Source organism: Zeugodacus cucurbitae, chromosome 4 (genome assembly GCF_028554725.1).
Source record: "Zeugodacus cucurbitae isolate PBARC_wt_2022May chromosome 4, idZeuCucr1.2, whole genome shotgun sequence".
NCBI lineage: Eukaryota > Metazoa > Arthropoda > Insecta > Diptera > Tephritidae > Zeugodacus > Zeugodacus cucurbitae.
In genome coordinates, this window is record NC_071669.1 from 29626717 (window position 1) to 29641019 (window position 14303).

The window sequence follows — 14303 nt, forward strand, 5'->3', positions numbered from 1 at the left end:
TTCTCGATGTCGAACCTTCCTTGTATTTGTTGACGTGTGCGCTTTTCTACACAGAGGCGAGTGCGTATCTTAGCTGCTACAAGTTAGTGGTCCGAGTCGATGTTGGGACCACGAAGCGTACGCACATCAAAAACACTGGAGACATGTCGTCCATCTATCACAACATGATCGATTTGGTTAAGCGTGTTTCGATCCGGGGACAGCGAAATAGCTTGACGGATTCTTATGCTGGAATCTAGTAGTACAGACGACCATATTTCGGGCCCTGGCGAAGTCGATCAGCCTCAGACCGTTTGGTGATGTTTCGTCATGGAGGCTGAATTTTCCGACTGTTGAGCCAAAGGCACCTTCTTTACCCACCCTAGCGTTGAAATCGCCAAACACGATTTTGACATCGTGGCGGGGGCAGCGCTCATAGGTACGTTCTAGGCGCTCATAGAAGGTATCTTTGATCACTTCGTCCTTCTCTTCCGTCGGGGCGTGGGCGCAAATCAGCGATATGTTGAAGAACCTCGCTTTGATGCGGATTGTGGCTAGACGTTCATCCACCGGAGTGAATGCCAGGACTCGACGACGGAGTCTCTCTCCCACTACGTATCCCACACCGAATTTGCGCTGCTTTATATGGCCGCTGTAGTTACAAGGACCAACCTTCTTTCGTCCTTGTCCCGTCCATCGCATTTCTTGGATTGAGGTGATGTCAGCCTTTACTCTTACGAGGACATCTTCCCAATTAAGGGTCCGGACATTCCAGGTGCATGCCCTTAATTCGTAGTCCTTTAAACGTTTGCAGTGGTCGTCATCAAAATTGGGGTATCTCATCCGAGGTTGTTTTTTTCTTTTCATTATTATTACATTATTTACAAATTAATCTATAATAATTATTAAAAATTTAAAATACCATACTAATTTATAATTGTAAATACCTTATACAATTAAATATATAAAAATAAAAATAAAACAATTTAAATGAAATGGTAACTGTTTTCCTGCTTATAGAACAAGATAGCCCGATAAAATAATACAAGCTTTTTTTACTGGTAACCAATACACCATAAGATAAGTAACTCTACTCGTCTTGCAGGGTAATCTTTATTTCTAAATCCTTATAACCTAACACTTTATTACTCAATACTCTACTTTACAACTCTGACTTATAACTTGTTTACACTTTACTCGACAACACTCTCCGTAGAATTGTCTCTGCAAGACAGGTACCGGCAATTTCTTCGGTGAAATGCCAGGGAGCGGTACTAGCATTTTCAATGAAAATTTCTATGGCATTTTTTAGGGCGAATTGACAAAAGTACCCGAAACTATTGTGTACGTGTGATCGTTCATCCCTTTCTTGCACATTACATTCATCATTTAGCAATTTATATATACCTCTTGCACAATTCTGTGAATGATCTTGTTACAATCACGGATGAAAGACCCAAAACTTCGAGCGTAAACTACATGTGCACTTTCAGTACTGTTCTTGGTACTATTACGGATGAAAGACCCAAAACTGCGAAGGAAAACTCGACGTGCACTTTCAGTACTGCGACCCACAAAAGCCCAGAAACTATACCCCCTATTTTCGGTTACTTCTACCAAAATCCCAAATGAGAATTTAATAACAAAATCATTAATTATATTACATATTTATTGAAAATATCATGCCATTTAGGTATTTATTATTATATTTACTTTATACATATATTATCGTACTACACTATATACATATGTATCATGTATAATGTATGAACAATTTTTGCTATCGGACAAAGGCTGGAGGAAGAGTGGCAAAAGTCAAATACCCCGTGCGGGCTGGAAGTGTAAGCTGCGCACATTGTGTGAGGACTCTTTTGGTTTCTTTAGGAGTTTTTATAAGATCTGATTTCACTAGTACTAGATTCATCTGGGAGGAGGGTTTCTATAAAATATAAAGTAAAATTTGAATTTTTATAAAGTTTGTAATAAAAGTTGGTAATAATTACCTTATGTTTCAGGAATTCTAAATCTAGCACGGCACCGTTCAAGTCTTAACATCCATGCTCTTGCTGTAGTATTTCCATTGAACTAATTTCGGTGAATCCATGTCCTCGTAAAGCGATACAACAACGTTATGATTCCTCAATACAAGGTGAAAATGAATCAAAAAAGTCCTCCTAATTAAACATATACGAAGTTTTTAAATTTGTATGATCACAAACATTCACTTAAATTTACCTTTTAATTTCTATGTTTCAGTTGCTGGTATGGCCTGCTGAGGTGCCGGTAGATCCAAAAATACTGCATATGCTTTGCCCTCTAGCTCATTGGCAATGCCCAGTTGACACACGTCGCGATGATAAACGGTTTCAAAATCACCTAAGCCATGTCGTTCCAATTCTCGTGCTTGTGTTGACCAAAAGGTTTAATTGCACGTAAAAAAGTGACATTAAACCTAATATCTGGTGTGTCAATGATTTATGTTCCATGTAGCAGCGTTTGCATCCATAGTTCTGAATTTTCTTGCAGCACATATTCAATCGCTTCGAAAGTTCTACGCTTCTACTATAAGTGGCACCAATAAGTCTGCGTACCTTTAACGCGCCATATGAGGTTTGAAATATCTGTATGGAAAATTTTAGAATTTAAGGCAAGATAATATTATTATATTCAACAATTATTTACGTATTCAATGGTTTCGCCATTGATGTTGACCATTGTTGGCTTCTATTGCGTGCTTCGAATTAATAGTGCAATGAAGTATTACTGTATTACCCTCTTCAATTCCATATTTTGGCCTTAGAAAACTTTTATTTTACGTTTTAGTTATTTAAAAATGCGTGCTTCAATAATTTATACTTTAATTAGGCTGCAGATCACTGAATTAAATAAAACACGCAAAATAATACTTCACAAGCAGCCATGATATAGCTCAAAACAAAACTTGTTTAAACACGAGAACTTTGGTTGTTTCTTTCTATCATTCAGGGTGCTGTACGAAAGAAGAGTTGAGTTAAATGTTTATGCACATTTTACCCTTTGTTGCATATGTGTGTATGTAGTGGTGTTATTAAAATTTCTTTGAATGTGTTGGAGTTTCAGTACCCATGACTTGCTGAGGGTCCTTACACGACAACTCTCTTATTAGAACTGTGTCTTGCTGTCAGTCCGGCAGCCTTATATAGTCGACTCCATACAATACATCGCAACTGGAACATTCTGGCAACTACTAATATCGATGTCTGGAAAAATCTGGAAAGTTATCGATTTCGATTGCCGATTGTAGTATTTTCTGGTACCATTTTCGTTACAATATTTATTATGTTATTAAATTTATATTATTTAATTAAAATAATTCATTAGAATAAATATTGTCCAAATTAATTGTAAATATATGTATATGAAGATATAAATACAGTTAAATAAATAATTATAATATCAAAAAAATTGTTGGAAATTTTAAGAAAATATAAAATAGGAATAAAAAATGCAACCCTGCATCAGTTGACGATTAGGGATATTACAATAGTTCAGCTATATTTTTATGTATACAATTTATATGACACTGGGGAATAGTGGTTAAAAGCTGCACAAGCAGCTATGCTGGCCTATGGCAGACTCACCATTTTTTTAACGACTTTTGAGGGTTTGCTTCGGTTTAACCACTTTTGGCTGGCAAGTATTCTATGGAAAAATGCTAGGGGGATCTGGGATGGAAAAGCTAATGTATAGCCTCTGACATCCGATTATCAATCAGGCTCATTTACGCGCGGCACTGCCTGTTTGAGGTTAACGAGGCCCTGGCGACCGAGTAAATGCGGAATAACCTCATCATCTATTTATATAGAGTAAATGGGGTTGTAAAACCAAACCAAATACTGTGCATTAGGTCTGGGAGGCTTCAGTCGATATCTCGACATCAGAATCAGAAACTTAAGTTGATTGAAATTTAAAATTTTCGAAGCTAGTAGATAAAACCAGAACATTTCAAATTAAGAAATGAGCGTTAGGGACAACACAGTTTCCTAGAGAGAATTATAGTTTTGGCTGTAAGTAATTTTCAACATAATCTTTGTGTGGGAGGTGGGCGTAGTTTTTATCAGGTTATATAAATTTTTATGGTGTGTAATGGGGTATGTAAGGAAAACGACTGCAGAAAGTTTGGTTTATATAACTCTATTGATTTGCGAGATATTCACAAAAAAACTTATTTAGGGGCGTGGTCACGCCCACTTAAAAAAAGTTTACATCCAGATATGCCCCTTCCTGGTGCTGTCCTTTGTACAAAATTGCTTAGTTATGACACTTTATATGTTTTCGGTTTTCGCCATTTTGTAGGCGAGGCAATGATCTGATTTCGCCAATTTTAATTATTAAATAGATATCCTCCTACGGTCCCAAGGAACATGTGTACCAAGTTTCGTCAAGATATCTTAATTTTTACTCAAGTTAGCCGTTGCACGGACTGACAGACATCCGGATTTCAACTCGTCTCGTCATCCTGATCATTTTGATATACATATATTTATAACCAGGCATGGCAAAGACCTAGCAGGTGCTAAAAGAGCGTAAGTGATCGTATACGTACACACACTGGTTGTCACTAACACGCAAAAGCGAAGAGTGTAATGTGCTGACCACATATAAGACGACGAGCGACATCTGTCAAATATTAAAATACACGCGTTCTTATGGGCACAGATTTTTTGACAACAGCACGACTACGCGACAACAGGCTTGTTGTTGTCGTTGTCGCTAAATTAAAAATGTTTCTAATTTTGGCGACGACAATGGAGAGTTGCCACTAATATGTGAAATGCAAAATTATTAAAAGTTTTAACAAATATGACGTTATTTTGACAGCAGAAACGTAAAAAAGCTTTGATATATCATTTATAATAACAATCGATTATTTAAAATAAACAAATAGACCATTTCTACATTTTTTGCACAAATAATTTCATTTTAAACTATATATGTAAATTTTAGTGAAGTGAAAGATTTTAGTACGGCAACAATGACATTGACGTCTTCAAAATGTTCAAGACGCTGGCTTCAAAGCGACATTTGTGATCAGCCGTCACTACGTCGTGTTGTCGTCTTTGTGTTCAGCACTTAAAACGAGCACTTACGATGGGTCAAAGCGATGTTAAAATCAGTCTGATATCAGAAGTGGAACTGAGTAGGTGGATGCGCATGAGCTGTATGCCGTATATGAATGAACATATATGCGAGTATAAACATGGAAGACCAAAAAAAGTGAGGGCTGACTTAATTACGGAATCAAATTCACTAATTTTCACTGCCAAGACTATACGCTCCCTTTATTTGGCTAAGATATTTCACATATTAATCGATTTATAAAGTATGCACACAGCTGCAATCGCCAACCAAGAAGGAATCCACGAAAGAACTCCTTGAGTGCATTGATTAGGCGAAAGTGGTTTTACCAATACCAAAAACATAGGCTGAGCTACCCAAACAGTTAGCGATCGATAAAACGAATATCCCATCCAGACCACAGTGTCTTGGCTACACCCTCACCGCCGGATCAGATAATGCTGCTCATCAGAGCCTGAAACCCTAAATTGCAAGCGGAGAGAGTATTAGATATAACACTTATGACATAAGAACTTATAAAAAGGGTATCTCAATGGAGAGTTATAGAAGATCACTTCTTTTCGGATCACGCTTACGAAAATGTAGTCAGGGTTAATAAATTAAGGAATCATAGGAAAACAAACTTGCCAGTGCAGGTGCAGGAGAAACAAAAAGGATTTACACAACCTCAATAATCAATTCAAGAAAGCATGTCAAGATGCATGTCCGTTAACACGTAGTAGGGGAAGAAACAGATCCCCAATGTGGTTATATAAGCTTTAAAAATCACAAAAAGTTTTTAGAAGGCGATTTAAATAGCAAAACTAACTCAAGTAGAGAAGGACTGGAATAAATATTATAACCCTCTTCGAAAGCTAAAAGAACCTCTTACAAATCTTTTTGCTATTGTATAGAAAGTACAGTAAAGGTATCTCGTCTAAGAAAAATACTAGCAAAGTCTAATAGACACACACTTCCCGGACAGATATAATAAAACCATGCAGCTGAGTATGCATTCAATACAGAAGAAGACGTAGATCCCATTATTGGGGAAATAGTTCCATAAAGTAAGAGAGGCAATTGATAGTTTCAAGCCCTTCAAACTGGTCAACGTGTATACTTTACTGATACTTTTCTAATACTAATTAAAATTTTACACTGTGTCAAAAACAAGGCATTTTCGGCCAACTTGCATAAACGTTACTGTGTACTGATGTTACACGTTATTTAGCTAGGGACGACTATACACTGTCAATCGACATTGTTGAATTGTTATATACTATTGATATAACTGGAATGCCACCACATACTCTTGAGGTAAAGATTTGAATTGATAATTTGAATCCACCTCCAATTGCAACGGTACACGTTTGTTCGTTAAAAAGATCACAGAAAATATTATTGACGGAATAATTTTTACTGGAAAGTTTAAAGTGGAATTTCTTCTGTTACCACGTATACCAAAGTCCGTCAGAATCTACGATATCCTTTGTCCGTTTGCGGTCTAGATAAAGAGAATCCAAGATTTGTCATGGTTAACTATATATTGCATGTGTGCTATTTAATATATGTGTGTTAGCTAGAAAATATTGTGCACCGATTAGTGCTTAATGAAATTAAAATTAAACATTTTTTAATTCAAATTATTAAATATTATCATTAACAAGTAAGGAAGGGCTAAGTTCGGGTGTAACCGAACATTTCATACTCTCGCAATTTATTGATTTAACTTTATTTATATTATATAATACACAATTTGACCCACATATTCGTCATATATATTGTATAAAGTCCATTGAAAGTTGGAAACCATAATATTAGGTTAGAAGCACCGAGGTCCTCGTGTTCGATATATGGGGCCTTAAAAACCTATGGTCCGATTTCGGCGATTTTTAGAATGGGGCTGCCACACTATTAACATAGTATTTGTGCAAAGTTCTGCACCGATATCTTCACTAGTACTTACTTTATAGTAAACGATTCAGATTGTCTTCAAAGTTCTGGTATATAGGAAGTAGGCGTGGTTGTGAAGCGATTTGGCCTATTTTCACAACATATCATTGGGATGTAAGGAAACTATTACGAACCAAGTTTCATTGAAATCGGTCAAGTAGTTCCTGAGATATGGTTTTTGACCCATAAGTGGGCGACGCCACGCCCATTTTCCATTTTGTAAAAAAATCTGCGTGCAGCTTTCATCTGCCATTTCTTATGTGAAATTTAGTGTTTCTGACGTTTTTCGTTAGTAAGTTAACCTACTTTTAGTAATTTTCAACCTAACTTTTGTATGGGAGGTGGGCGTGGTTATTATCCGATTTCGTTCATTTTTGGACTGTATTAGGAAGTGGCTAAAAAAACGACTGCAGAAAGTTTGGTTTATATAGCTCTATTGGTTTGCGAGATATGTACAAAAAACTTAGTAGGGGCGGGGCCACGCCCACTTCCCCAAAAAAATTACATCCAAATATGCCCCTTCATAGTGCGATCCTTCATACCAAATTTTATTTCCATAGCATTATTTATGGCTTAGTTATGGCACTTTATGTGTTTTCGGTTTTCGCCATTTTGTGGGCGTGGCAGTGGTGGCTCATTTTCGAAAGCAACCTTCCTATGGTGCCAAGAAATAAGTGTGCCAAGTTTCATCAAGATATCTTAATTTTTACTCAAGTTACAGCTTGCACAGACGGACGGACGGACGGACGGACGGACAGACAGACATTCGGATTTGAACTCCACTCTTCACGCTGATCACTTTGGTATATATAACCCTATATCTAACTCGTTTAGTTTTGGGTGTTACAAACAACCGTTATGTGAACAAAACTATAATACTCTAATTAGCAACATTTGTTGCGAGAGTATAAAAATAATTATAACAAGTAAGGAAGGGCTAAGTTCGGGTGTAACCGAACATTTTATACTCTCGCAATTTATTTATTTGACTTTATTTATATTATGTAATACACAATTTGACCCATATATTCGTCATATATATTGTATAAAGTCCATTGAAAGTTGGAAACCATAATATTAGGTTAGAAGCACCGAGGTCCTCGTGTTCGATATATGGGGCCTTAAAAACCTATGGTCCGATTTCGGCGATTTTTAGAATGGGGCTACCACACTATAAACGTAGTATTTGTGCAAAGTTCTGTACCGATATCTTCACTAGTGCTTACTTTATAGTAAACGATTCAGATTGTCTTCAAAGTTCTGGTATATAGGAAGTAGGCGTGGTTGTGAAGCGATTTGGCCTATTTTCACAACATATCATTGGGATGTAAGGAAACTATTACGAACCAAGTTTCATTGAAATCGGTCAAGTAGTTCCTGAGATATGGTTTTTGACCCATAAGTGGGCGACGCCACGCCCATTTTCCATTTTGTAAAAAAATCTGCGTGCAGCTTTCATCTGCCATTTCTTATGTGAAATTTAGTGTTTCTGACGTTTTTCGTTAGTAAGTTAACCTACTTTTAGTAATTTTCAACCTAACTTTTGTATGGGAGGTGGGCGTGGTTATTATCCGACTCCGTTCATTTTTGGACTGTATTAGGAAGTGGCTAAAAAAACGACTGCAGAAAGTTTGGTTTATATAGCTCTATTGGTTTGCGAGATATGTACAAAAAACTTAGTAGGGGCGGGGCCACGCCCACTTCCCCAAAAAAATTACATCCAAATATGCCCCTTCATAGTGCGATCCTTCATACCAAATTTTATTTCCATAGCATTATTTATGGCTTAGTTATGGCACTTTATGTGTTTTCGGTTTTCGCCATTTTGTGGGCGTGGCAGTGGCGGCTCATTTTCGAAAGCAACCTTCCTATGGTGCCAAGAAATAAGTGTGCCAAGTTTCATCAAGATATCTTAATTTTTACTCAAGTTACAGCTTGCACAGACGGACGGACGGACGGACGGACAGACAGACATTCGGATTTGAACTCCACTCTTCACGCTGATCACTTTGGTATATATAACCCTATATCTAACTCGTTTAGTTTTAGGTGTTACAAACAACCGTTATGTGAACAAAACTATAATACTCTAATTAGCAACATTTGTTGCGAGAGTATAAAAATAATTATAACAAGTAAGGAAGGGCTAAGTTCGGGTGTAACCGAACATTTTATACTCTCGCAATTTATTTATTTGACTTTATTTATATTATGTAATACACAATTTGACCCATATATTCGTCATATATATTGTATAAAGTCCATTGAAAGTTGGAAACCATAATATTAGGTTAGAAGCACCGAGGTCCTCGTGTTCGATATATGGGGCCTTAAAAACCTATGGTCCGATTTCGGCGATTTTTAGAATGGGGCTACCACACTATAAACGTAGTATTTGTGCAAAGTTCTGTACCGATATCTTCACTAGTGCTTACTTTATATATTGGAAAGTAAACGATTCAGATTGTCTTCAAAGTTCTGGTATATAAGAAGTAGGCGTGGTTGTGAAGCGATTTGGCCTATTTTCACAACATATCATTGGGATGTAAAGAAACTATTACGAACCAAGTTTCATTGAAATCGGTCAAGTAGTTCCTGTGATATGGTTTTTGATCCATAAGTGGGCGACGCCACGCCCATTTTCCATTTTGTAAAAAAATCTGAGTGCAGCTTTCATCTGCCATTTCTTATGTGAAATTTAGTGTTTCTGACGTTTTTCGTTAGTAAGTTAACCTACTTTTAGTAATTTTCAACCTAACTTTTGTATGGGAGGTGGGCGTGGTTATTATCCCATTTCTTTCATTTTTGGACTGTATTAGCTAAAAAAAACGACTGCAGAAAGTTTGGTTTATATAGCTCTATTGGTTTGCGAGATATGTACAAAAACCTATTTGAGGGCGGGCCACGCCCACTTCTCCAAAAAAATTACATCCAAATGTGCTCTTTAGCAACATTTGTTGCGGGAGTATAAAAATAAGTTCTACCTTACGTTACTACTTTATAAAAGGTTAGGTGTTGTCAACTAATAACTTTATAATGTACTCATTGCTTACAAAATTTAATAAAATACAATTTGAGATTAATATTTACTCTCATGAATCATACATCATTTTGAAATATTGACAACAAGAAAAAAATTAAATTGATGGATTTTAATACCAACAGTAACTGCTTTGACTATATGCGTAGATAACAATTTCAATATTTTAAAAGCTAATAATAACGAGAACATTTCCAATAATAGCATTTTATCGTAGATCTTACAGAAACTCAATAAGCAAGAGGAATTCAACACCTCTTTACAAAATCGTTTATGTAAACATGAAAAATATCTGTTAAATAACAAAGATGTCTAATTCAATAAAGATTCTTCTATGGAATTCGAATGGGTTAATCAAACATAAGGATGAAATCGGAATTATATTGAACTCGGAAAATGTTGACGTATGTAGGATATCGGAGACACATTTTACGTCACAAACCTATTTTAAAATTAAAAACTATGAAACTTACCATACAATTCATCCAAGCAATTGCACATGCGGCGGAAGTGCAATATTAATTAAAAATACGATTAAACATGTTGAGGAAGAAAAACTTACAACTGAGTTTCAAACTACAACAGTGACTATTTACGGATCTAAAGGTCCACTCTAATTTACCTCAGTGTATAGTCCACCAAGATATCAAATCCAATGTGAAGAGTACCAAAACTTAATAAATAGACACATATATAGATTAATAATGGGTGATTTTTCAACGCGAAGAATACGAGGCTTACGACTACAAAGGGGCGAGAACTTTATAAAGCACTGCAGTCAACCGGAAGTTACGCATTATCGACGGGCCTACCATCATATTGGCCAACAGATAGTCACAAGATTCCAGACCTGATAGATTTTTTCATTGTCGGCAAAATATCCCGGAACTATCTATCGATTAATCATGATCTAAACTCGGATCATTTGCCAATCTACTTAACCTATAGTGAAACCGTAATTTTTAAAGACAATACAGCGGCCTTGTGCAATAAACGTACAAATTGGGAATACTTCAGAAAGATCATGGAGTGTTATGAAAGAATATAACTCTATATTAAATATAGACCAACTGGAATCTGAAATTTTACATTTTATAACAAGCGTACAACATGCCGCTTGGAAAAGTACACCGAAAGTAAGGAAATTTGCTGTGAACTCTCAATATCCCAATGATGTAAGAGAAATAATAAAATTAAAGCGTATGCTACGACGTAAGTGGCATCAAACTCGTTGCCCTGTTGATAAATCCATTTTAAATAAAGTGTCAAAAGATCTTAATCGGAAAATTAAGAGGTTAAAACATGAAAGTTTCTCAAAATATCTTCGGTCCTTAACCAATGAAAGAAATTCCGATTACTCTCTTTGGAAAAGCTGTAAAAGACTACAAACACCAAAAACTCATGTATGTCCCATTAAAATAGTCGCAGATACTTGGGCAAGAGATAATTCAAAAAAAGCGGAAGTATTTTCCGATTATTTAGCTAAACTATTCTCTCAAATGAAACAAATGTAGATTATCCTAATGTTTGCAGTTTGCAGGAATATGAAGAAATCTCAAGTTGTACAAGCAGTGAGTTATGTGAGGAAATAAAATACCTGAAAAACAAAAAAAATCCCCCGGTTACGACCTGAATACTGCCGAGGTTCTAAAACAGCTTCCTCCCATAAGTGTAGTAAAAATTACCAGCATTATTAATGCGTCTTTTAATCTTAAATACTTGCCAAATTATTGGAAAATTGCTGAAGTTATTATGATTCAAAAGCCAGGAAAACCAGGATATGATGTATCATCTTACAGGCCCATATCACTTCTACCAATATCGAAACTTTTTGAGAAAATTCTCATAAAACGTCTCAATAAAATCATAGAACGAAAAGCCATAATTCCACCTCATCAGTTTGGGTTTCGAGCTAACCATTTTGGATTGTTCAAATCCATAGAATTACAAATACTACAGAAAATGCATTTGAGGAAAAGAAATTCTGCTATACCGTGTTTTTGGATGTTGCAAAAGCGTTCGATAAAGTTTGCCACAAAGGACTGCTTTCGAAATTGAAACTGATTTTACCGAAATAGCATTATGATATCATAAAATTATATTTGTCAGATCGCTACTTCCGTGTTAAACAAGGAGACTAGTATTCTAGTCTTAAGGAAATAAAAGCAGGAGTTCCACAAGGTAGTGTGTTGGGCCCTCTTCTTTATACTTTATTCACGCATGACCTGCCAGTAGACTACAATTACACAACAGCCACATTTAAGTCTAAGTCTGTACACATTGTTTTCACTACGGTGTTTTCTAAGCTACGGTGGAAAATTCATGAAAAAAACAAAAGGAAAGAACTAGACATGCGACTCAAGAATATTAATTGGCTAATTGGTAACAAATCAGTGCTATCCATCGAACATAAGTTAATTATCTATAAACAAGTACTCAGACCGATATGAAGCTATGGTGCGCAACTCTGGGGATGTACTAACGCAAATAATAAGAAGGTCATCCAACGATTCCAAAACAAAATACTAAGGCTTATTGTCAAAGCGCCTTGGTATTGTAGATGTGTGATTTTTTCATTTTTAAACCAGTGGATCAAATAGGAGAGTTTATTTACTAAAAAGACGCGATAAACAAGAGAGTAAGTGTTTTTGCAACATCGTAAAAAACGCTGCTTGCTCCGTTTCGAATTTTTTATCACACTCTCTGAAAAGTAAATTAAAAAATTTACTTTTTCGATGTGCATGTAATCTTAAAGGTGATTAACTTTTCCGAGATTATTTTGTCGACAGCAGATTCCAATATGTAGGGTATCTCACAGACTTATTGTAGCTGACTTCTGATCAGCAATTCTGGGTGTCCGAATCGAAATCCGCGAATCACCGCTATAGGCTGGATAGCGGTATCTATTGCGGGATCCACTGAGGCAGCAGTGGAATTCGACTTTACTACGTCCTCTACTTGCCCCGGTTGTTGTTGTTTAGTGGACTTCAAAAGTTCATACTGCCATTCACTCTCCTTCAATCTTACCTGCGTACCGCGCAATTGGCTGAATAGGACGTTGACACACACCAATACCGACTGTGAACAATCCCAAAATTTTGGGTGTCACATTTGACAGTCTGCACTCCTTCACTCCACACAAGACCGCGATAGTTACTAAAGTACAGAGCCGCAACAAAATCCACAAGTCGCTAGCCGCTAGTACTTGGGGAAAGGACAAAGAAACGTTGCTGGCTACTTACAAGGCTATCGGCCGGTCGGTCGCAAATTACGCAGCACCGGTATGGTCGCCTGGATGCAGTGGCACGCAGCACAGAAATATACAGACGTGTCTAAGCACCGAACAGCTACAGGATGCCTCTTGATGTCACACATTTACACAGTGAGGTCATTATGCTCCCTATTAAGGAGCATAACGAACTGCTTTCCAAGCGGTTTTTACTTAGGTGTTTTCGTAGAAATCACCCATGTAGTCACATTCTGGAAGAAGAACCGGCCCCTAGGTGCATCAAGAGACGTTGTTATGAACAACACGTCGACGAACTTGAACAATACACCGACCAGACTGCGGACGCATACAGTTTTAGACACGCTCTAAACGCCATTCACAGTGGAGCTATTAACACCTTCCTTGACTCCCTTCCAGTGAATGGTGTCCTTAGAACCAAACCACCACCTTTAGCAAACGAAGAGCTCGAGTTGTTGGTGAAACCAGAGTGACCCACTTTGCTTGAAAATTGTATACTCCAATAGGCACAAGAATTACGGCAATGTATTCGGCATTTGCATTCAAGACGGCGGGAACAATTGAATGCGATATAAAGATGTGTGAAATACGTTATTTCATAACAACGGCAAATGCAGATCTGCTCTATACATTTAAGATGACGGCAACAATTAAATGCAATACATTCCGAAATTAGATATTTCACTAACATCGCAAGTAAAGATGACTCTTTGCATTCATGATGGCGGTAGCATTGAATGCAAAGGAATGCGAAATAAAGATATTTCGCTTACATCTGCGAACTAAAGATAGACCTTTTACATTCAAGACGGTTTTGAATGTAACAGCCTGCGAAATAAAGATGTCTCGATTCCTTGCCTGGCGAATTTAATTCGATTTACGATAGATCATAAAAGGAAAGGAAAGGAGCAGAGGCCACCGAAGCGAATGGCAGAGGCAAAGGACACTACGATAATTAACAATGGCAATAATTCATAATAGCTGCAA